This window comes from Phoca vitulina, unplaced genomic scaffold, assembly GCF_004348235.1.
Source record: "Phoca vitulina isolate PV1807 unplaced genomic scaffold, GSC_HSeal_1.0 scaffold67, whole genome shotgun sequence".
Taxonomy (NCBI): Eukaryota; Metazoa; Chordata; class Mammalia; order Carnivora; family Phocidae; genus Phoca; species Phoca vitulina.
The window spans coordinates 6,565,530-6,590,085 of record NW_022589770.1 but is presented as its reverse complement, the minus strand read 5'-3'; positions in this window follow the sequence as shown (position 1 = coordinate 6,590,085).

The window sequence follows — 24,556 nt, the reverse complement described above, 5'->3', positions numbered from 1 at the left end:
TGTGTGCTGGTTTCACCACACCACTAGTTTCACTTCAAGCTTAGGGTGTTGTTGTGTTTTTGTTTTTTTTTTTAAGATTTTATTTATGTATTTGAGAGAGCACAAGCAGGGGGAGCGGCAGGCAGAGGGAGAGGGAGAAGCAGGCTCTCCACTGGGCAGAGAGCCCGATGTGGGGCTTGATCCCAGGACCCTGGGATCATGACCTGAGCTGAAGGCAGACGCTCAACCAAGTGAGCCACCCAGGCGTCCCTTAGGGTGTTTTCGACTGAGCTAAGGCTGCTAGCCAGGCTACTAGTCCTGTCTTGGTGGCCAAAGATCCCACCAATATCTAGAACACAATCATCACCCCCTGTAACCTTTGAAAGTGGGCGACCCCTGTATTCCAGACTATTTTGCCATATTACCAACAGATCCACTCATCAGGAATGTTCTTCCTTCCCCAAAGACCAGCTACCCACTTCTGCTTTTAGACATGAATTTAGCAGAAGATTTTAAAGTAACAGCCCCCAAAGATGCCAGTCCTTTGACTTCCCTCCTTTAAAAGATCCCCCAAACAAGAAATAAAACAAAAAAAGGAAAAACATTCCCTGTTGGGAATTTTTCAAGGAGGCCTTCTTTGAGCTGTATAATTGTTTTGTGGCAGAAACGGCAGTTGATAAGTTGTGTTCATGTACAAATAACAATGTTATTATGTGAAGCTGCTTACTGTTAGTGTCTTCAGGCAGAAAAAATGCTTAGAAAACCTCAGCGAATCCCCCAAGTTTCCTTGGGATTGTCTGGGATGACTTGGAATGCTAGCAGAATCCACATAGGATGATTAGAGGGGAGGCTTTCGGCACTCTTGAAAAACTCTCACGTTACTCTCTCCCTTGGGAAGCTGCTCAAGAACATGCTGTATTGGGAGTGCAAAGCCGCTAGGTCAATGGAATCATTTCTTTGTGACTTGGGAATTTCCCAGAGCCAGAAATGTTATCCAAGCTTCATCCCTGTGACTGAGGAAAATTGCATCAGCTGCGCACAGGATACCAGATCTCAATACAACATCTATTTAAGCGATGCCCTGGGTGGCAGATGTTGAAGCATGGTTACTGAACGCATGTGCTACCAAGTGCGCTGAAGGTGGGTTTATTCTAAGTTACCAGCAAAAGTTTGAGAAAATATTTGGGAAAAGATCACGGCAGAGTAACATGACTGTTAGGAAGAAAAGTGGTGTTATTTATGTGTGTTTGTGCACATACAAGCTGTGTGTATATGGTTCGTGTGCATATAGGGAAACCAAATATGCCTTGAATGAAAGAAGACAGACGACAGGTGAAATGGACTCTTTAGTTGAAGGTCAAGAGACTTTACTCTTGTCCTAGCTCTGTTACTGTCTAACTTCATGTCCTGGAATCATTATTTAGCTTTTCTTGCCCTTAATTCTCTTAAATAGAAACATGGGGGTTTGAAGTCACTTTCTGCTTCTTCTTTTTTAATTCCTAGATTCCAGAAGATGAAATTAAATAATGCTTTATTTTCTTAAAAGTGGCTTGAACAAGACATATTTCAAAGGAAACAAAACATATCCAAAGAATAGCACTTAAAAATGTTATTAGCTTAGAATTTAAGCAAAACCCCTATGATTATTTTTCCTTGGGCCAAGGTTGTATCCACATACACCTGGATTAAAGTGGAAAATAATATGCCAATCACCCAGATGGCTCTAAGTGTTTGATATCTGTCATCATGCGGGCCAAACACCTGGATGATTGCATGCATTTTCACTTTTTAGCCAGATGTTCTGAAATTATTGAGGTATGGCTTAGATAAAAAGTAGATGCTCTTACTCCAGAAGGCGGAATAGGGTACAATAAGAGGTAGAAAGAGAAGATGAGAAATTTTTGAGTTGCCTATTCCTTTGTCAGACTTTCCCTCATATTATTTTATATTTAATCTTCATAAAAAGACCATAAGGCATTATCCCCAAATTACAGATTAGGAAACTGAAGCAAAGGGATTTAAATTATTTGCTAATGTCACATATCTAAGAAATATTAAAGCTGGGACTTGAAGTTTTATCATGGGGAGAACTATTAGAAATGAATGCAATTAAGTTATAGGTAATGAAATTAAAAATTAAAAAAGAGTTGCTGCATAAATAAGATAATACAAACATCCATGTAAGATATAGAAACAGACAGAACTATTGCTACTATTGTTCATCTTTAGGACTTTTTAACCCAAACCTATAATAAGTGTCCATGCAAAGAGTAAGAAAAACCAGCCCAGGAGGAATGGGACAGTGTTGCATAGGTCTCTTGGTTGTGCCACACTTTCTTTGGCTCTGACCAGACAGTGAAATTGAACACAACTGTCTCATTAATTGTTTGACCTCCCTGGGGTTAGGAATTTTGGATAATTTTGTAGAAATAACATAGTTCGTCATATAAATGTATGTGAAATAGCATGCAAATATATGAATGATGATGATTTACTGGGGGGAGATTCTGAAGATTGGATTTTATAACTCCTTGTAAATAACCTGGGGGGTAAACTTCCCTCTGTACACAGCAAAAGCAAGTTGGCCCATCCCAAGGTTCTCAACAATGTCTTGATCTTTGGGGAAACAATGAATCAGATTCTTTCCCCTTTATATGCCAAGGAACACAAATTCCCAAGCCCACATGGAAAAGAAATCATATGCACCTCCTACAAGACTCTGTTCTTCTATAAGGTCGAAATGATGACTCATAGCCAAAGGCTACTAGTTCTGATCAGAGAGACACTGCAAAGAGCAGAGCTGATTAACCTTTTAGAGAATTGTCAAGGGCAAAGCTACTCCACACTTTCCCAGACAGTAAGCATAGGAGAGGAGACTACTCTACACATTGAAGAAAAGAATATTTTGGGTCTTGAAGATAATCATGCAAATCCATGAAGGCAGATTTAGTCACAAGTTTACAATACCCCAGTTGCTGACCTGCTGGTTAGAGCACTGGGAAAAACATTCATTTTCTAAATAAATACAGGGATGAGAATTTACAGGGTAAGGAAATGGGGGTGAAGGAAGATAGATGAGTGTATAAATATTAGTTCCAAAATATGAGTGAGTGGGTTAGAGATAATGCACCCTCTGGAAATAGCAAATGTTGTAAGTTTTCAGAGAAAGAAATAAATCATAAGAGAATTTGGAATGCTTTTTATGGGCTGAAGTAGAAGGATATTAAATATCTTCAATAAGATTCTTGAGAGAAATTTTGTATAACTGTATTATTTAAATATTAGGGAAAAAATCAAAATCAGCCAAAATTCAACAGGGAATAATCTCTTTGGAAAACTTAACACATACGTATCTACAAATATGTAAGAGACAATGAAAGACTATGGAGACAAATGATGTGTCTATACACTCAGACCCTTTCTGACCTAGCCCCGCCCAGGGGCAGATGCTAAAAATGTCCAACACTTAAACTCACCCCTGCCCTGAGTTCAATCCAAGTCTGAACATTATTTTAGAGATCCCATCCTCCCTAATCAGTAGTGTCTGGAATTTTTCTTGCTGCCAATATGGGTATCTGAGATGCCTGCCTGGGGTTGTCCAAAGCTAGGAATAAAATTGGCTAAAATGTACTCAGCATTGAGCTTCTGCCAGTTTTCTTTCTAAATACTTTATATACAGTATCATCTTTCAATCTCAAACAACCCTCTAAGATAGGTATTGCACTCTCTTTTTGTGGGGAGTGAGGACAGGTTCCAAGAGGTTAAGTGATGTGCCCCAGGACACTCAACTAGTAAGTCATGGAACTAGGGAACAAAGGGCATGCTAGTCACCACCACAGAGAACCACATACCATTCCACATGTTTTCCCACCCAGCACACACTCACATTTTTTAAATTATAAACTCAGGGCACCTGGGTGGCTCAGATGGTTGGGCATCTGCCTTCGGCTTGGGTCATGATCCCAGGGTCCTGGGATCGAGCCCCATGTCAGGCTCCTGGCTTGGCAGGGAGTCTGCTTCTCCCTCTCCCTCTGCCTCTTCCCCTTCTTGTGCTCTCTCTGTTTCTCTCTCTCTCTCTCAAATGAATAAATAAAATCTGTAAAAAAGAGAAAAAAATAAAATTATAAACTCAACTAATACCCCCGATGGGTTTGAAACTCAACCTTACCTGGGTCTCCTTCCAACAGCGTCTGTATATTTGTCATTCTATCTTTTAAGACTTAAGGGGTTACAAAAATCAGCCCAACCCATGGACTTATACCATCTATCTGAACATACATGTCCTGTTCCTGTCACAAGCGTGGTCCCCTCAGAGGTGGAGCCAACTGGATCATCCCAGAGTTCCCTAAACCCCTTGGCACTGTACATTGGAATTTTGTCATTGTGCACCAAGCCCAACCATATAAAGGTATTTCTTCTTTCTCCCATGAGCCCTACCATGTCTTGATAAGTAATTCTTCATCCTCCAATGAACACAATTTATAGCCACATTGGTCTCGGGCTGAGAACACAAAGTTTCTGTCATGTTCATATGACAGCTAAAATAACAAAGTGCTTATTTCATTCCTCATATCCATGACACAATACACCCCCATCAACTAAAGGAAACACTCAGCCATTAGGATGGTCTTGTTTCTTTCTAGATTGAGACCCTCAAGCCCCGCATTCCCCTCTCTCTGAATTTTCCAGGTTTCAGAGCAAAACCATTAGAAGCAAAGAAGATGATATACTTTAGAAGATAGTGTTGCAGCTAACAGAGGCAGATCAACCTTTTTTACTTCAAAAAAACCTAAAGCTAAAATCAAAAAAATTTCACTGATGTTAAGGAAGACTGGCTACAGAATGGACAAAAAGTCCTAGGAGAGCTGAATTATAAATGCAACTTAAACTTTTCTAACCTTTTGGTTGTTTACACGTGAGCCACGTTAGCCTTGCTGATTATTTATCTAATATATTTTTTCAAAAAACATTAAAAAATAACATTCATACAGAAAAGTATACAGCCATACATTTATCATTTAATAAATTTTTACAAAGTGAGTATCCCTGTATAACTAGCGCCTAGATCAAGAAACAGACCACTCCAGACCCACAGAAGCCTCTTCATGGAATTTTGTTCACTCACCTCCACTCTGCCCCAGGGTAACCTCTCTCCTGTGACTTCTTAAATGAAGATTTGTTTTGCCTGTCTTAAACTTTACATATATAGAATCATGCAATATGAACTATTTGGTGAGTAGATTTTTTTTAATCACTAAACATAACATTTTTTTTTTTTAAAGATTTTATTGAGAGAAAGAACAAGCGTATAGGAGAGGCAGAACGAGACGGAGAAGCAGGATCCCCGCTAAGCGGGGAGCCCGATGCGGGGCTCGATCCCAGGACCCTGGGATCATGACCTGAGCCGAAGGCAGACGCTTAACGACTGAGCCACGCAGGTGCCCCACTAAACATAACATTTCTGAGAATCATCCATGTTGTTATAAATTACTGTACTTCCATTTAGCATTTTCTGTATAGTATCCCATACGAATGTCATGATTTATTTATGCATTCTATTGAACATGGATGTTTGAGTTGATTTTTCATTATTATGAGTATACTTGATGCCCAATGTATATACGTGCCTTTTGATAAACATGTGTATTATATTGTTCTGTTCCCCCCAGTAAAATATGCTCACATTAGTAGTTATCAAATTCCTTCCCACTGGTTTGGATTATGTGTCCAATGTGGTAAGATGATTTTGTTTTGCATCTCAATTCTGAACTCCATAGCACTGGCAACCCTTTTCAGTTTCCATTATCTGCAAATTTTAAAGTAAGTTTCTTCATTCTTCTGACAAATCATTTTGGAACATTAAATATTTTTAAGTCTGGTATAACATATTATATTAGGCTGTTCATCTCCAACCCTAGGAAGAATGTGGGAAGTACTACAATTTGTTATTGTTGCTAAGAGGCCAGAGAGTTTTTTAACAACTCTCTCAAAATTTAGTTCTCTGCTTTAACCTTGCCATTTCCACCTCATATTTACAGTATTCTTCAGCTAACTTAGACTGTTTCTTTTAGGAAAAAAGTAATTGCAGTATTTTATAGTGAATTTATTTTATGTATTACCCCTCCTGGTTAAATTCACATTTGAGAAAACTTCTGTACAAGGAACTCTCCACAGGAGTACATCAGTAGAAGTTTCAGACACTATAATTTGAGTTAAGTAGATATTGTGGTATAGCAGAAACGTCCCAGACACCTCAAATACGTGATACTGGCATGCATGTGACATTTATAACTGAACTGGGCTGGTCCATTGAGTACCAGTTTAAAAAAAAAAACAAAAAACTTAATTGAGGATTATTTCATCTTTATGGTAAATAATTTTAAATTTGAGAAGTTTTCATTAATACTTTTAGCCAGGACTGGATGGGGCCAGTGGCTGGAGGAACAGAAAAGAAAACAGATTTTTTGATCCTATGTCTTTCCCCCACTCTGAAGGTTGACTCCTTGCTCTGAATATCAGATTCCTCTCTACCATAGTTCCATTCCACCTTTTGGTCTGGATGGGAAAGTCTAACACAAGCTAGAACTTCACTCTTAATGGAAAAGTCTTCCTGTCTTCTTCAATTACTATCTTCCCATATGTAATGATAATTAGGTCAAGTTTCTTCCACAGACAAATATGTTGCTAAGCTATGCAATGGAAAATGGTTACTAGATTTTTCCCCATGATAAAATAAGATAAATTGATGGAATAGAGGAATCAAGTCAGCCATTAATAAGTCTTTAAAAAAATTGGGTTAGCTTGTGATCTATTTAATGAGATCTTAATATCTGATGGTATGAAGTTCTCATCTAGAGGTAGCTTTCCACATTTTCTCTCTCCCACGCCCATAGCGTATCAGTCTTATAATTCCTCCCCTATGAGTCCACTTCCTTGGAATCCGCCATATAGCTCTTTAAGTAGTTCCTAATAATTCACTGAAGTAGGTACATGAAATGAAATCTCTTTGCTATTCTTAATCTAGGAACTCTAAACCCAAGTGATAAAATTAGTCTTGGCACCCAAAATGGCATAACTGAATATGTTTATTCTTTTTATGTTTTTAGGTCTGAGAGAAGAAAAGAATAGAGTCAGGTGGTAGGGGTGTGGGGCTAGAGAAAACAAGGGAGGTGTTATAGGTAGGGAAGAACTAGGGGAAGCTGGGGACAGACCGGTTAGTGATCAGAATAAACAGCCATGGTGCATTAAAGAAGTTATTAACATCCGCATTCTAAACAGCAGCTGAGTATACACTGGAATAGATAAGATTAAATACCTTGGAAATGACCTAAGACAACCATAGTTGAGGGAAAATAATTAAGTCAGTATTTGAAAACAAAAACAGAATTAAAATGATTAAATTGATTTAGTTGATTGTACTTAAGGATTTTTTTTCTTCCTTTAGTACCTTTTTTAATTACTGTATTTCAAATTTCTAAGAGGAAAAATACCTAGTTAGGTCCAATTTTTTAAACGAAAAAATCATAGTTTCAGGAAATAAGATATGTAACCCAGTTCAGTAAATTTAGGTGACAAAATAGAACATTAGAAAAATAAGAAACTTTCAGAAGAACTGTCCTAAAAAACAGCATGCCAAATAATTTCTATATACAATTCACTCTCAGGGAGATGGAACACAGCACCCCACACTAAGTGTGGGCAGGGCTTAGGGACTTCCTTCCAGAGAGAACAGTATAAGGGCCAGGGGGGAGGGGCATAACTTACTGTGGAGAATCCGGACCAACACTACCTCAGTCGAGTGATGAAGGTCACCCTCAACAGTAATAAGTCATATTGATAGCAGATACTCTTGATAGGATGTGATGAGAATAGCACTTTCCTTCAATGGTCGGCCTCCCCAAAACCCATAACTCAGCTAGCTGTAATCATGAGAAAACATCAGATACATTCCAACTGAGGGACATTTCACAAAGTACCTGATAAGTACTCCTGAAAACCTCAACTCAAGAATCATCAAAAAAAAAAAAACCCGAGAAACTGTCACAGACAGGAAGAGCGTAAGATGACGTAACAGCTAAATGCAACATAGTCCCGTGGATGGGGTCTTGGGGCAGAAAAAGAACATTAGATAAAAACTAAGGAAATCTGAATAAAGTATGGCCTTTAGTTAAAAATAATACATCAATATTGGTTCATTAATTGGACACACACTGCACTACTGTGAGATGTTAATAATACAGGAAACTGGGTACAGAGTGGATGGGGACTTACTGTACTATCTTCAAAATGTTTATGTAAATCTAAAGCTACTTTGAAATAAATGTTTGCTGAGGCGCCTGGGTGGCTCAGTCAGCTAAGCGTCTGATTCTTGATTTCAGCTCAGGTCATGATCTCAGGGTTGTGAGATCGAGCCCCACTTCAGGCTCGGCGCTCATCACAGAGTCTGCTTGAGATTCTCTCTCCCTCTCCCTCTGTACCACTCACTCCCCGCTTGTGCACATACTCTCTCTCAAATAAATAAAGTCTTTAAAAGAAATAAAATAATTAACTAAGTGTTTGCTTGCAAAAAGAAAAACAGCAGCCCCCCTTTTTGGAGATAGAAACATCAGAGCAGTGCATGGGGACTGTGGTCCTGGAGGTACGAATCCTCGGAACAGCTCACCACAGACTCTTGTGGGCCTTCTTCTCTGGAAATCTTTGAAGACAGGTGGAGCCATCTTGTCTCTAGGAATTGTGGAGGTCGACTACAATGTAGTAGATAGGTAGACTGGAATCAACAAATTCTGGTCCCCTCTGGCTCCCTTGTTTTATGAGTCTATTATTTATTTATAACATTAGATATCAGCTACCTATGGGTAAACCTAATTTCCATTTTTATTAACACTCTCACAGAGGCCGAGTTTCTCTCAGACTTGGGTTGAATCTTATTTTTGCATGATAGTAGTATAAAAAAGCATTATTCCTATTTAGGTATTATCACATGCTTTACTTTCTCTAATAATACAAGGAGGCAGGCTTGTTTGGCATGAGTTTCTTTCCAAATAATTTCAAAATGACTGCTTGTAGCCTTTAGTTATCTTCCAGGTGCTGACAAATTCATACTAAGACTTATACAAAGTTCTCATGACTCTTCCCAGACACGCACAGATGCACCAATACGGTGGTAGAATCCTACATGTTTGCTCTTATATAAATATCTCCCACATAATTATATAAGGCCCAGTGCTTATCTACACTTATCTCTGGGATAACATTCCTTTGTTTCAGTTTCTAAACAAAATTAGAAAAGTGGAAGGGAAATCACATATCTTTTTTGGAACCATAAATAAAAGACTAAAACTAGGCTATAAAAACACCAAGATGGACTTTTTTTTTAAGTATCTGGGACTGCATACATTTTCTTCTCCAGCACAACCTCTACACTTACTCATGACTCAAAAACTCTGTGTGTGTGTGTGTGTGTGTGTATGTATGTTTTTAAACAAAATCATAATTAGCCTGCATTATCTATGCTTCATTCAAGCAAACGCCCTAAGTCCTTTCAGGCACACAGCTCTTGGGGAAGGTCATGTTCCATACCTTCATTCTGGTGGAGAACATGCCTTGAGTGCTTAATAGCTTCAGTTAATAAGATCAGTATAATTCGCCCAAGGAGCAAGTAGATGAACCATGTAAGGATCTGGCTAACTGAGGTAGACGGGAGGTCCCCGTGGTCCCCATATTTCTTTTTCTGTTTTCTCTGACCAATGTTACATTTCCTTTCTTAGCAGCCTCGCCAGGCTGCGTTGCAAGGCTGTAAATGAGTCCCTTCCTTGCCCTTGAACTTGTTAAGCTCTCCAGCTTCTCCTACTTTGTCTGGCAGGCGGCTCCACATCCTGATGACTTTCTGCAAGAAACAGAACCTCCAGATAACTGACACACTGCCCTGTCCTCTCCTGTCAAGCAAGCTGACTTCTGAGCTAATGACTCGAGGTTTCTCTTGCTCTTTCTCTTGTGATAAAGTTTTCATCCCCTAATAAGTAACAAAGGAGAAGATAAGGGGAAAGAGGAAAGTGAGGGGAAGAGGGAGAGGAGAAATGCTATAAATACGGGCCAGTACCTAATTATAATTCAAGACACCGGCAATTTAATAACAACAACTCCTCCAGAATGCAGCCATAAGGAAAGACTTTCCACAATCTGTTCATCTGCATAATTAGTGATTGAGGACCTGGGAACAGTTGGAACATTGCTGAAGAAGGCCCAGGTCACATTATTGATAACATAAATAACAAAGATACAGATTTCCCCAAACTACAAACATCAGAATGTAACTAACAACAACCTAATAGGAGCACAGAAAACAAACAGAAAGCAGATAAACTCTGGAGCCGGGCAGGCAGAAGCCCAGAGTCAGGCACATCATTCATCAGTCTAAATACCCCCAGGTTTCTTAGAGTCACCTAAAAATACAAAAACAGGAAATCCTCCTCAGTGGTGCTATCTGCAAGGACGTTGTGTGACTACGGCTGTGAGTTTGCACGTTCCACGAGTCAGACACATAGTCTTTATGCTTTTACACATGGGAACATAATTCATTTTGAAAAAAAAAAAAAAAAATTTGCATTGCTAAACTTAGTTATTTAATGACACAGTGGAGACCTGGCAAGTGAGCGCTGGAGACATGGTCTGCATTTCAGAACCCTGCTGGATTCTATATAAGGGACTGATAAAGATATTGAATCCCTTTAAAAATGAGTTAATTTCTCATCTCCATCATAAAACTCCGTTTATTCTTATTGCCAGTTCGAGAAGGGTTACACAACCATGAGGATCCTGAGTGTCTTTTTACCCTCTCTTTTTGCCACTCTCAACGGCAGGGCTGAGAAGATAGTACACCGAGTAGGCATTACGGACAGGCTGACAAAGTTAAAAAGCCCTTAAAATTCTACTACCCAAATATTATCACCGTTTTGCAAATCTGGGGCATGAACTTTTATGCAGACGAAAAGACAGTTTCCAAATAATTATTTTCAAACGCAGCATCAGCTACATCGCAGTCGTGGACACGCAGACCAGATAAGCCAGTCTAAGGTGTGTGTATGAGGAAACTATCAACCCTGGCAAATTCGAACCCTTTGTATCTTCAGACAGGGTGAGCCCTTCTTCGCTGTGTGAACAAAGAACTGTACTTGGGCCCAATCAGTGTGGGTGACAGTATCAGGGATGAGGAAAAAATTTCCCCTGCACCTACCTCCGTCATGCACGACTGTCCCTAGGGTAAATATGTGAATAGTTTCAACTTTTAACAATAGAAAGGAAAACAGTAATATTTCTCAAAAGTATATATGGCTTTGTGCTTGAAGGCTTTAAAAACCACACACATACCTGCGGTTTTGAAATATCCTTAAGACAGCAGAGGGGACGATCCTGTCTGACTGGGTGAATGAGATAAAAGGAAAACCTGTTCCAAAAGTAGGAAATTAACCTGTTCATGTAGTGTTGTCATAATTGTACACTTGGTCATCGGATGGAAGCCCTCAAGAGCCTAAACCTCCCACATTACTCAGCAATTGGAAAAGCAGTAAGGGGAATTTGCACTGTCAAAATTGAGTGTATCATTCACACATGAAATATATAGATTTTATTAGTTTATTCAGCAAATTTTACTGAGCTCCTCTTATGTGCCAGATACTCCTCGAAGCCCTGAAGTTACTAGTAAACAATGGAGAGAAAAATGTCTCTGCCTTCATCAAACTAAAGAATAAACGGAGTTTTATGATGGAGATGAGAAATTAACTGAGTACACACACAGGCAGTTACCCCCTACATCTTGGATTCCTAAAGAAGCTTTTTCTATCTCCAATATGGCTCCCATGATTTGAAAATCATGCTGTCCCGGGAAGATGCATTAAGCTGCCACCTGGTTTAGCATGACTGGCAAAACCCATTGAATGAACTGCTGCAGGTGATCAGAAGTGAAATGCAGGCACCCTCAAAAGAACAGGGCATCAAAACCTGAGCCTTTGTATAACCACAGACAGTGGGATAAGGCTAGATGTCATGCATACCTACCAATTACAACTATTATAGAAGAATTTGGACCACCTTAGAAAACTTCGGAATGTCTTTGCACTATTTTACTGGGCCACGGAAGATGGCATCAAGCAGTGGTTCTCAGACTTTTGGATTTCATATATTGGTAAAATTAAAATACAGCAGTAACAACAATGACAAAGAAAGGGAACTGCCATAGGAGTGCCAACTTTTCATCTCAAACAAGGACATTAAAAGACATTTAAATATTTTTACAAGTAGAAAAAAATACCAAAATAAATTAGAGTCATTTCTAAGAAAGTACAGCTGACATTTATAGCAACACCCATTAGCTGTTGTATCGGGACAGGTAGGCTACATTGTGCTGTAGTAACAAATAGGTCCCCTCCCCGCTAATCTCAGTAGCTGGAAACAACATGCTACATATTTTTCATGGGGTGGCAGGATCGATCATCCCTTAGAGATCAAGACTGACAAAACAGGGACACCTGGGTGGCTCTGTCAGTTAAGCATCTGCCTTTGGCTCAGGTCATGATCCCAGGGTCCTGGGATCTAGTCCTGTGTCGGGCTCCCTGCTCAATGGAGAGCCTGCTTCTCCCTCTCCTCCCCACTCATGCTCTCTGTTACTATTTCTGTCTCTCTCTCTCTCTCTCAAATAAATAAAATCTTAAAAAAAAAATAGAAAAACAACACTCATGAACAGCTTTATAGGACATTGATCTTATTTTCTCATTTCAGTATGGACTAGTGAAAACTTGGTGACATTCCTACCCATATCTAAGTCATTTGAGAACAGCAGATGGTGGGGTGGAGGGAGGGAGAAGGGTAGGGGTTGGGGAAGAGAAATGAGGGCAGAGGAGGAGAGGGGAGAGAAAGAAAGATAAGCATTTACAGGCCAAATAAAATTATCTGGGGAAGTTAGCACTTTCTTGGCGGTACGTGCAAATTATTACTAGATTCCCAACAATGAAGAAATGGCTAGTGAGTGTGGTTCCTGTTGCCAAAGGTGAACAACCCAGAGAACCCGGATGCCAGGAGCAACAGTGTGCAGGAAGGGCCCTGAAACTCAAAGCCTGTCCCAGTAGCAAAGGTTTTTGTTCTTGAACTGAAAGACAATTTGCTTTAGCTGTCAACAACGTCATGCTTTATAACTCATTCTTAATCCACCCCCTCAAGGATGATTATTTCGAAGTTAACTCTGCACCCAAACATCTGAACAGGCCTGAGTCAGCCCGGCAAAACCCAACAACATCATGTTGACCCTAAAGGTTGCTGAAGAAATAAAAAAAGAAGCTTTGTTTCCTGAGCCGTGTGCTCATTCGGTTACAGTTGTTTTGCTCTGGTTTGTTGCTTTTATCGTTGTTAATACATGTGGCAAAACCAACCCTCAAAATGAAGTTAAATCTCTTTGCTCAGCCATTCTATTGAGCTATGAGGCAGGGAAGTCTGATGCTGTTTTATGGAAATTCTGATTTTCAAAGTAATAAACAAATCTCAAAGGAACCAGAAAGGAACGATTGGACCCATGCCATGCACTCTGTGTGGGCTCAAGAAACTGTATTTGATGATGGCAAATTTCCTTTTCAAAAACACCCTCAAACAAAGCTTAAGTTCCAGAAATGTTTTCTGGGCCAGACTTGTAGTAAATGTTCCTTGGAGGCCCTAATGCCATATGAAGGACAAATGGAACTAAGATAGACCTGGTACTCAAATGAGGGAATGAGGGAATTCAAGCAAATATGGACTGCAACTAGATTTAAGCCTTTGATTCTATAATGCCAAAAAATAATAGTCAATTTAGTTGGTGGGGAAAGGCCAGTACTGCTATTTAATAAAACATATATTGAGTAAGAGAAATCAACTTTTTTTTTTAATTCATGATAAAATTCTGTCAAAATGATATAAAATGAAATGCAAATCTCTCTCTTTCCTTAGTTATCCCCACGAATCCTAAGTTCTTCTTCATAAATGTAAATCGAACGGTCTCTAATGTATTCTTCAGAAAAACTGTAATGTCTCTATTAGTGTATATGCTTATGTATATTTTCCATCTCCCCAAATGGGATCTACTATATATAGTCCTTTTCATTTTAATTGTTCAGGCAGTAAGCATCATACAGACACAACTCTCGTAGACTTCTCTTCCCTGTTGGAACTTCAAAAATATCAATCACCTTTCCCTTTGAATTCATTGAGAAAGTGCTCATTTAGACACCTAAACATTTTGTATAGTACTTTGCACTAGGAAACGAACAAACAAACAAAAAAAACAAAAAACCCTCTTGCATTGAAATATTTCAGGATGAATATTAGCTACGAATGAATGGGGCTGTCATCTGCTCCTGAAATAAATTACTGACGTACTAAATAAGTGCTTTTGAACAATAAACTTGGCTTTGTGGCTGGTCCAAAGGGCTATCTGTCAGATGACCCACTCTTAACAGAACAGAAATCCCAAAGCATGTTTCTGCTATTCAAAACTTCCTTGGATACTTGGGGAAAAAAGTGAATTAAAAGCTTGGAAATTGGAAGATGCCTCCTTATCAGATTGTTCTGAACTTTGATCACAATCAGAAAGAGTAGGGAAGAGCCCCCTCGCAGAGGGTCTTCCAGCAGACCTGACAGTCTTGGCACAGCACCTAGTGGGTCAATCTAAGTACATCGGGACACTGCCAAGAGCTTAGTACTCAGTGGTTTACAGATAAATTCTATTTAGTGCCAAGGCAGATGACAAGAATTCATATAGCCAAAGATTACAATGAGGATGACTTAATGAGAAATAGCTATTTATTGAGCACCTACTCATCAGATACTACAGCTTCTTAAACTTTCTCCACTAATAAATGTCCCTAGGAAATAGTCTTCCCTCCAAGATAGATAGATAGATGATAGATGATAGATAGATAGATAGATAGATGATAGTTATTTAGATGATAGATTGATCGATCAGATAGATTGATCACCATTTCACAGAAAAGAAAAGTCCATCATCCAACTCACACAGTCAGCAAAAGGTTGGGCAGAGATTCAAATATAAGTCTCTGATTACAAATACAATCCTCTTCCCACTGTACCACAAACCCCTTTTCAAAAATTATCTATTCACTAAAATATGTGCCAGGCCCAGATGGCTTTCCAGCTGAATTCTATCTAACTTGCAGTGAACAGATAATCCTTATGTTATTCAAAAAATTTTTGACCATAGCAAAAGATGGAAAGCTTCCCAATTCAATTTACAAAGCAAGCATAACCTTACTTCCCAGTCCTGATGAATAGAGAATGAAAAGAAAACTATAAAAGATTTCACTCATAAACATGGAGGCAATGCAGTAACTAAATTTTACATACAAATCGTCGAATGAAATCTAGGTGCGTATTGAAAAATAGCATCCCATGACCAAGCGGACGATATTGCAGGAATGCAGGGATAGTTCAACATTTAAAAATATGGCAACATAACTGACCAAATGTACTAGAAAAAATTAAAAGCATAAATACATGAATTAATGCGAAGAAACACACACCTCTCAAAAATAGCCGCCATTTTAAATTTAGAAATAGAAATCCCACCTTAACAACAAAGAACATGACAGAACTGTAAAGACGGTTCATTCAACACCATAGCCAACGTCATACTAAAAAGGAAACCAGTGATGATAATTGAAATAATGTTTTTCGAGGGATTCTAATATAATAAAATAATAAACTAAGTGTTATGAATAGTGGAAAGAAAGAGACAAGGGTATTATATGCATATGCTATGGTTGCATACCTGGTAACTCAAAAGAGTGAGAAAAGCTAATAACATTGAGAGTTGATAATGTGATTAGATAAAAAATGAATAAATTGAAGGGCATGTTGTGTCTCAGTATCCCCAAAACACTTCATAATGAACTTATTCCTTTCATACCAATGTAGAAATTTAATGAATTTCAATCAAAAGTTCATTAGGTTATTTTTCTCAGAACTAGACAAAGTGATTTAAAGATTTGTTGGGAAAATAAATGTATACCTGCCAAGAAATTTACGAAAAATAAGAATAATGAGAGAGGGGAAGCTTTCTTTACAGGACTCTAAAACTTTTTAGAATGTAAGATTCCAGAGGGAAGGTTTTCCGTCTGTGTTTTTTGCCCCCAGGACCCACACAATGCCAGGACCACTGTGTACACTAAATAATTATCAATTTAATATATAAATGAAGTAAGCTAATGTGATCAGAAAATGAGATTCTGGCCCAGGAGCAGGCAGGTAAATCAATGAGAGGGAAGAGAGTCAAAAGCCAATTGAAGTATACTTTATTACATGAGAAAGTGGCTTTTCAGTTCGTGGGGGAAAGATTCAGTATATCATCAGTGGCTTTAAGAATATTGGCTCTCCTTCTAGAAGAAAATAAAGTTAGATCCCTACATCACCCCAAAATAAAAAATAAATAAGGCATTTAAAACATAATGTAAATGTATTAGCCATGCATTATCCACTATATTTACTTATACTAGACATCTCTGACCGTCACCTGCCTGGACCTCTCAGTCTCCAGCTTCCACGGCCCCAGTGGGACTTCCTCGTCCAGAGTAAACTTGGCTCGCTTCGCCCTCTCTTCACCACCCAACACCTGCTCTTTCTTTCTGGTGTATGTGACTGTTCTCCAGATCCTCACTCCAATGGGATGAAATGTTCTTAGAAGGAATTTGCTTTCCAGATGTGTCTTCATGGCTGCATTATTTGTGTGCTGATTTGGTAAGTGAAATTTGACAGAATAATAAATGCAAACAAATTAGTGGGATTGTAACATTAAGCTTCCATTGTATAACTGTGTTCTGAAATCATCTGTGCCAAGCAAGTGATTATTAGAGGAGGCAAAAAAGCACAAAATTTCCATTTGCAAAATATTGCAAACAGTGCAGTAAGGTAAGCTTGGAGGGACCAGGGAGGTAGTTGATTAATCATGAAGAAGGAACAGAAAATAAGATAAATGGAGTTGTCACCCAATTCTAAAAACAAAAATCAAGAAGATCAATGTCAAAAGACCCTGTGGTCTTGCAGGAAAATTCTGGTGATTTTAGATACAATTGAGAACCATCCCCTTCTTTTCCTTCTCTGGGGCTAGGGAGTTTGAAACTAACCTAGAGTTTGGAAGGCTGCTTTTTTTGTTCCTTTATTGCTTCCTAGAACAAAGGGACTCACAAAGGTGTGAGAAAAATCTTAACCAGAAGACTGAGTGAATGTTTGACCACTCTCCACTTCCTCTCCCCACAGTGAAATGGCTTACATGTTAAGAACCTCCTGTAAACAGAATGAGGAAATCAGATATCCGAGTGACTTCATCAGATCCCAGGCTACAGTCACCTTTCCTGAGAGGTAACTTAATATAGTAGATGAAGCGTGGACTTGGATGCCATTCAGTCCTGAATCCAAACACTTGTTTCACCTTTTGCGGGAATTAATTAATTGCTCAGAGCTTTCGTTTTTTTTCTTTTAATCTTTCAAACCAGGTGTAATGAAATAACCACCTCACTTGCGAGGAAAGTGCTCAGGACAAAACTGCTCATTCCTGCTTGCTCCCTGTTCCTGCCCAACAGAATTTTTGAAGGGGGAGGGGACATTTTCAAGAATTCTAGCTCTAATAGAGAGAAAATGCATATCCAATTTGCTATTAGATAAGGCTCATTCAGAATAAATGTTCAAGGCATTTTTAAAGCACCAATTTCATCAAAAGACTTGAATTCCAACAATAGCATATTGGTTTTATTCTGCATAGGCTCTCTGCAGATTCAAACATTTGTTTTAGTGTGGGACAAGATTTTTGGCATCAGTTTAGTAAAATGTTGGGTTCTTAGTTTGATAACTGTTGCGCCTGTCTTGAGCAGACACAAAGCCTTGGCTCATTTTGCTGCCCTCCCCTCACTTCAGAGCAGGACTGTTTCTCTCACCCATCTGCAGCCTAGGGCAGGCTTCGTAAGGCCCACCAAGGCCCAGAGATCTGGGCTGCACACTGCACAAGAATCCACCATTGAGTGGTCCTCCGCTTGAGAATTTGAGAATTAATTTGAGAATTAAAGAATGTTCAATATTGTTACGAGAAAAGTATTCACCACTTCCATTATTGCAGCTCTTTCTGGATGAAATCAGTGTAGAAATTCTGGGGACCCTCCTGGATGTCCCCAGAGATGACTTCTATATGTGGTATTAATGGTGATTACACACCTAGTTTTCTCTTTTAAAACCAGCTTCTACTTTGTTCGGTAGACAAAGATATTTTTCAGATGAAACTCCATCGAGTGAAGTCCTGGTATGAGATGACATGATGTAGCCTTTTACTTAGCAAAGGGTTAAATAGCTTTTCCTTTACTGGTAGCATTGGAAAAGAAAGAATTAGCGAAAAGAGTGAATGTCACAATCATCACTGCATTTTACCATAACACCCAAGAAATATAATGACCTTCCTAATTTAAAAATATAACATTTTACACATATCACCTCATCATTTGAATTTATTCTCCCAGTAGATATTCGCTGTAGAGACCCTGTGTTTCAAACACTGTGGTAGGTGCTGGGGATAAAGAGAGAAAACAGAGCCCCTGTTTTCAAGGGACTGACAGCGTGGCCAGTAACTGCCATGGCAGTCAGAACAAGGTGTTATGGGGACACCCAGAATGGACACTTAACCCAGTCCTGGGAGGGAAAGGGCCAATTCTTTCCTATTTATCCCTCAAAGATGAAGTGAATGCAGTGAATTCTTTCTTGAAGATAGCTTCTAAGCGGAAACCACAAAAGTAAATGAGAAGAAGCATTCTCTGCAGAAGGCATATTTCTTTTCCACTTTCAAGACGAGAACAGCACACTCCATCAATAAAACCAGTTAATGGCTGATGAGTTTCTGAGTATTCACCATGGGCAAGGTATTATGGTTAGCACTGTACATGGAATATCTCATGCGTTTTTCACAGAAACCTATGAGGTAGGTTCTATTGCCTTTATACATGAGGAAACTGAGGCTTAGTTTTTATAACTTGCCCCACCAACACACAGCCAGAAATAATGAGGCTGGGAGTCCAACTCGCCTGTGCTCTGCTCCATTAAGCTGTTTCCAAATACTACTTCCAAATATCCATTTAGCCTGAGTAGGCTTTGTTTTTAGACACTCTATCCAAAGCTTTCACACGATTCCACCTTACTTTATTATTTTTTAAAAAATTTTGTTTGACCTAATTTTAAAAGAATGAGAGGCATCATTTTAAAAGGCAAGCTATATTATATATATAGTTTGACCCAAAATCAATAATTTTTCATTGTTACCAAAACCAGAGGAACAGCCGTCTTGTCACAACCCAAAGGGAGAGGTAGAAAACCAGGCGTTTTGAGGACCGTGTTCAGGTTTCATTCCCTCCTGTCTCCTCCCCACACCCCACCACAGAAGAGGGAAAAGGATGGAGGAGTGATTTGGTGGAAGATCCCCATAGCCCACGTATGCGTTCACACAATCCTCTCTCTGCAGCCCTGGTTTTCATTATGTGATAAAAAGCACTATCTTTTATAGCAAATCTGGTATAACCGGCCTGACAGACAAGATTCTGAGCTTTGGAGTGGGAGAAACAGGAGATTAAATCTTTGTCCTGTCCCCTACTCACTTTATGGCCATGGTAATTTACAAAACCTCTCTGCCTCTTGTCTCTCTTGCCTGCAGAGGGAAACTGAAAAGGCTCACCCACAGGTTCCGAAGGATGTTAGGTGGGACATTTGTGTGATGTGCCGAGTACGGCCCTGGCGAGTACTGGGTAAGATAAGGAGTTGTTATAATTATTTTAAGTTTATAGTTGTAACCTTTGGTGAAAAGTCACAATCAAGACACTTTTCAACTACCCCTTTCAAAAACTAATAGCTTTGTGCCCTCTCTGTAATATTCCTGTTTGTAGTATTTTCCAATGACAAATCGTGAAGGCCTTCTCTTAGCTTTATCCTTTGAATTGCATCAACTTCCGTGTGCTGTTCACAAAGGGCTCGCGATTAACTGGTGATGTTAATATCAGAATCGAGACTCGGGCTCAGAGAAAGTAAAGCTAACATGAGTTAAGGGCCCAGAAAGGCTCCAACATGGTTCGTGTAATGGAGGAACAGCTACTCCTCCTCATTCGCCTCATTCAGGGGATGAATTGCTCCTTCTCTTCCTCTTTATCCCCCACATCCTAAACAGATTTCCTGAAAGACCTTCTGGTTAAGTTCTCATCCCCTTGGCAAGGCAACTTGTCTGCTGAGCCAGTCAGCTGTCTCATTGAGATTCACTGCCAGGTGGACAGCTTTGATGGCAAGGAGGTGGCGTTCCGCCCAGTTAAGCAGCTTTCAAGCCTCAAGCCATAAAGATGAGCTCCTGGCCCTCCTTCCGCCAGGAGGATACTGCAGACATATTGCCTGCCCTTGCAAGTACGGCTTTCCTGCGGTGCAAATTATTGAGCTGTGCAGAGCACCTTACTTACTGCTCTCTCCTCGGAGCACTTGAGACACAGACTCTGTCCAGTTTCTGTGTCAGCTTTTCTTTGTGAAAGGTGCTGTTCGAGTAATTAACTGGAGTTTGAAGCAAGCAGTTAGTAAGTTAGAGGGAATATGTGGTTTTCTCAGTCCACGCTGATCTTTCTGCTCACAGGGAGGGGGAGGGGGGAGAGAATCAATCCTGTGCTGTAGGAAATATGGAAAATAACAGGCCCTGTGTTTCTGAATGAAACTTCCTCTGTTCAGGAGGCCTTGTATAACTTTCAAGCTAAACAAGCTAATAGTGATTATACCTTGAGCCACAATGCGATGTTTTCTAGCCCATTTTCTAGGTGTGAACACAGGAAAAAAAAAATTATATATATATATAAATACATGGTCAAAGACTCAAAGAACAGGACATTTTAAAACTGAAACAGAATCTTATAAGTATGTTTTCTTCCCATTTATGTAGTGTGTGTCCATTATGACAAAACAGACAAGAGGCAACACCCACTAGGCCGTCAGTCAGGGAGAACCACAAAGGAGGAAACCTGTTTATGTGACTTACCACAAAGAACGCGCAGTTAGAGATTCTCAAAGGGGACTCATTTGCAGCGGGCTATGTGGCTGTTCTCACCGACTCCCTGTTTTTCACAAAGGGAGGTGGAGGGCCTCTCACCATTTGTCAGCAAGGAAGGTTTTCAAGGAAACTTCAGGCCTTGCTGTGTTTATGCAGGAGTTTGGTGAGTGAAGTGTACCAAAGTCTGACACCCACCTGGAAAATCTAAAAGGCAGAGATGAGTCATCCAGCTGCTCAGCTAGCCAAGCAAGAAGAATTGTTGCCCCACTGGGGTCAGCTGCACGCCCAGAGCGTGTCAAGCTGAAATGTACATGAATATTTTCCGTGGGACACGTCGGGCAATTCAGCTAAACTGGAAACATTTTAAATCCTGCCCAAGAGGACAACCTAGAAAAGGCATAGGACCCCGATAGAGACCATGTGTGTGGAGGACCAGGGGCAAAGCCAGGGGCGTGGAAGCTGGAGGAAAAGAGGCTGGCTGTATTGTGGAATTACAGTCCCACCCGGGCTCTGGAAAGAAACAAGATACACGAGTGCCCAACGGTCAGTGAGTCTGCCCCTCCCGGAGATGGTGAGGCCATCTTATAAAAGCACCAAATAATGTTTCTGTGCTTCTCTTCCATGCTCCCTGAGCTCTGTACCCTTTTGCAAACGTCCTCAGGGTTAACGAGGTAAGGAAGAAAAGGTGGAAGTCAAAAGTGAGGAAAGAGGGGCGCCTGGGTGGCTCAGTCGTTAAGCGTCTGCCTTCGGCTCAGGTCATGATCCCGGAGTCCTGGGATCGAGCCCCGCATCGGGCTCCCTGCTCGGCGGGAAGCCTGCTTCTCCCTCTCTCACTCCCCTTGCTTGTGTTCCCTCTCTCACTGTGTCTCTCTCTGTCAAATAAATAAAATCTTTAAAAAAAAAAAAAAAAAGTGAGGAAAGAAGAGTATTGATTGTAGGCAGCTTGTAGGCAGCTTGACTACAGTGGTTCCTCGCTGAGTGAGGAGATAGAAGGCTTATGCTTAAGACTCAAGACTTAACGTACACCGTGGGATCTTGACCTTTGAGTAAACACTGTCTTACAATCTAAAGTCACCGAAAGATTTTGTCCTGATAGCGACCAAAAATATTGTGACACTCCACGGGCAAGGAGAACTTGAATAAATATTAAAAGGACAGTAAGAGACATAAAAAACAGTCATAATATCTCTGTCACAACTACTGAACTCTACTGCTTTGGCTCAAAAAGCAACCATCGACGAAACATGAATGAACGGGCCTGGCTGTGTTCCCATCAAGCTTTATTTACAAATATAGGCAGTAGGTTAATTTGGCCCATAGACTGTAGTTTGCCAACCCTTGTTCTGCATCATCATTTTTAATGGCTACATAGAGTTCTATTCTGCAATTCTAACCAAATCTTGCTTAAGCGTTCAACTATTGTTGGACATTTAGGTTGTTTCTCAATCCTGCTATTAAACATGATGCTTGGATGCACATCTTTGTACATAAAACTTTATGCCCATCTTAATTACTTATATGGTCTGTTCCTAAAGTACAATGCTAGGGTCAGATTTCATGTGAAAGGATTTTGAATAATACTGCCAAATTGACCTCAAGAAAAGTGGTACCAGTTTCCACACTTACCAGTGGGTGTGAGAGTGCCCATTTCCCTACAACAGAGATGGCAAATGTGGACCCCTTTGTGTCCACACCCCACATATTTAAAAATAAGAAAATGAAAGTGGGGGAGATTACACACTTGGAGTGGTTTATGAGTTGCTGCCTTTGGCCCACCTCTCTCTCTTATGTGACATTACTCTTTTGTGTGTGTATTTACTATTTTATTTATTTATTTGAGAGAGAGCGAGAAAGTGAGAGAGAGAGAGAGAGCACACACGAGCAGGGGGGAGGGGCAGAGGGAGAGGGAGAAGCAGGCTCCCCACTGACCAGGGAGCCCAATGCGGGGCTCGATCCCAGGACCCTGGGATCATGATCTGAGCTGAAGGCAGACATTTAACCAACTGAGCCACCCAGGCGCCCTTGTGGTTGTTTTTTTAAAACATGATGCTACTTCTAAGACACACACCGAGAAGGGATTATTAGTGAATTCTCTGGCTACTGTTTGGCATCGTATTTTCTGGATTTTATTTCCACGGGCCACCATCATGACAAGCAGAGTGAACCAGTGAACCAAACCGACAGTGGGCACACACGGTCAATGCTACCCCTACTCTACTCTCGCTGCACAGTGTGACCCCACACAGCAGCCGTGTGATAGCTTCTCCGCAGAATAATGTGACAGTGCCCTCCAGGAAAGAAGCCTACACTAAATGATTTCACTCCTCCCTACAAATATCCCCTGCTCGCAAACAGAGTTTTCTGATCCCATGGCAGGGAAAAGTGGGCACCAACCCTTCCTTTAGAGATCACTGGCTACCGATTAATTTGAAAGAATTAATACAATGGAATCTATATCGTGCAAAGAGTCAACACAGTTGCTCCATCTGGCCATGAACTAAGCAAACCTCCCCATATCTTGCCAGCCAATCCCTATCATGGTCCCATGATTCTTTCCCCTTTCGGGCCCCAGGAGATCACACATTGGGAGCACACGAAAGACCTGCCACAGGCATCGATGCCCTGTCCCCAGAATTATTAAACCATCTCCCTTCATTTTGTTTGCTGCTTCTTGCCCTCCCCTTGCTCTCTGATAGCCCCTTGGCTCCTTGCCTGGCTTCTCAAGGGCCCCTCTGGCTCCTCTTGTTCTAATATTTCCATACAGCTTTATGGCTTGACACCCCTTTCCTAATTCTGATAGTCTCACTTGGGTCCCACCCACTGAACCTCCCAAGGGCACTGGGGTGAGGTCACCTCCCTCGCTCCACCTCCCCACTGAGATGCCAGCCTTGGCCGTGTGCATCCTCAGACAATCACCTCCACAGCTCAGGGCTATCCCCTTTAAAAGCTTTCTTAAAGGAAATTTTTATAATGTTTGGCAAAAACCCAGGCAGGTTGACTACAAAGTAGCTTAACCACTAATCTACAGCCACCCGATGTGATTATTTCTCTATTTCCTTGAGAAGTCTTCAGGGCCACATCTCTAGTTCACAGCCTAGTTCTGTCCTAACCCGAATTCTGGAAGACCATAAGCATGTACTATTTCAATAACCTCTTACCTGAAATGATTTTGTCCAACTTCACCATGTCCCCATCCTATCTATATCTACATGTATACACATTGATATCGTCATATATATGATATATTAAATTTATCTTTCTAAAGCACGTACTATGATCTCATTCCTTTCTGTAAGACCCTCAGCGGCTCCCATCACTTACTCTTACAAAGCAAATTCCATCCCCCGGGCATAATATGCAAAACACCCCACACGTACAGACCCCCAAATCTGATCCCAACACTCACACACAAAAAATTCACAACCAGCTAACAAACACATGAAAACTTGTTCAGCATCTTTAGCCGTCGGGATATGCAAATGAAAATCACGGTGA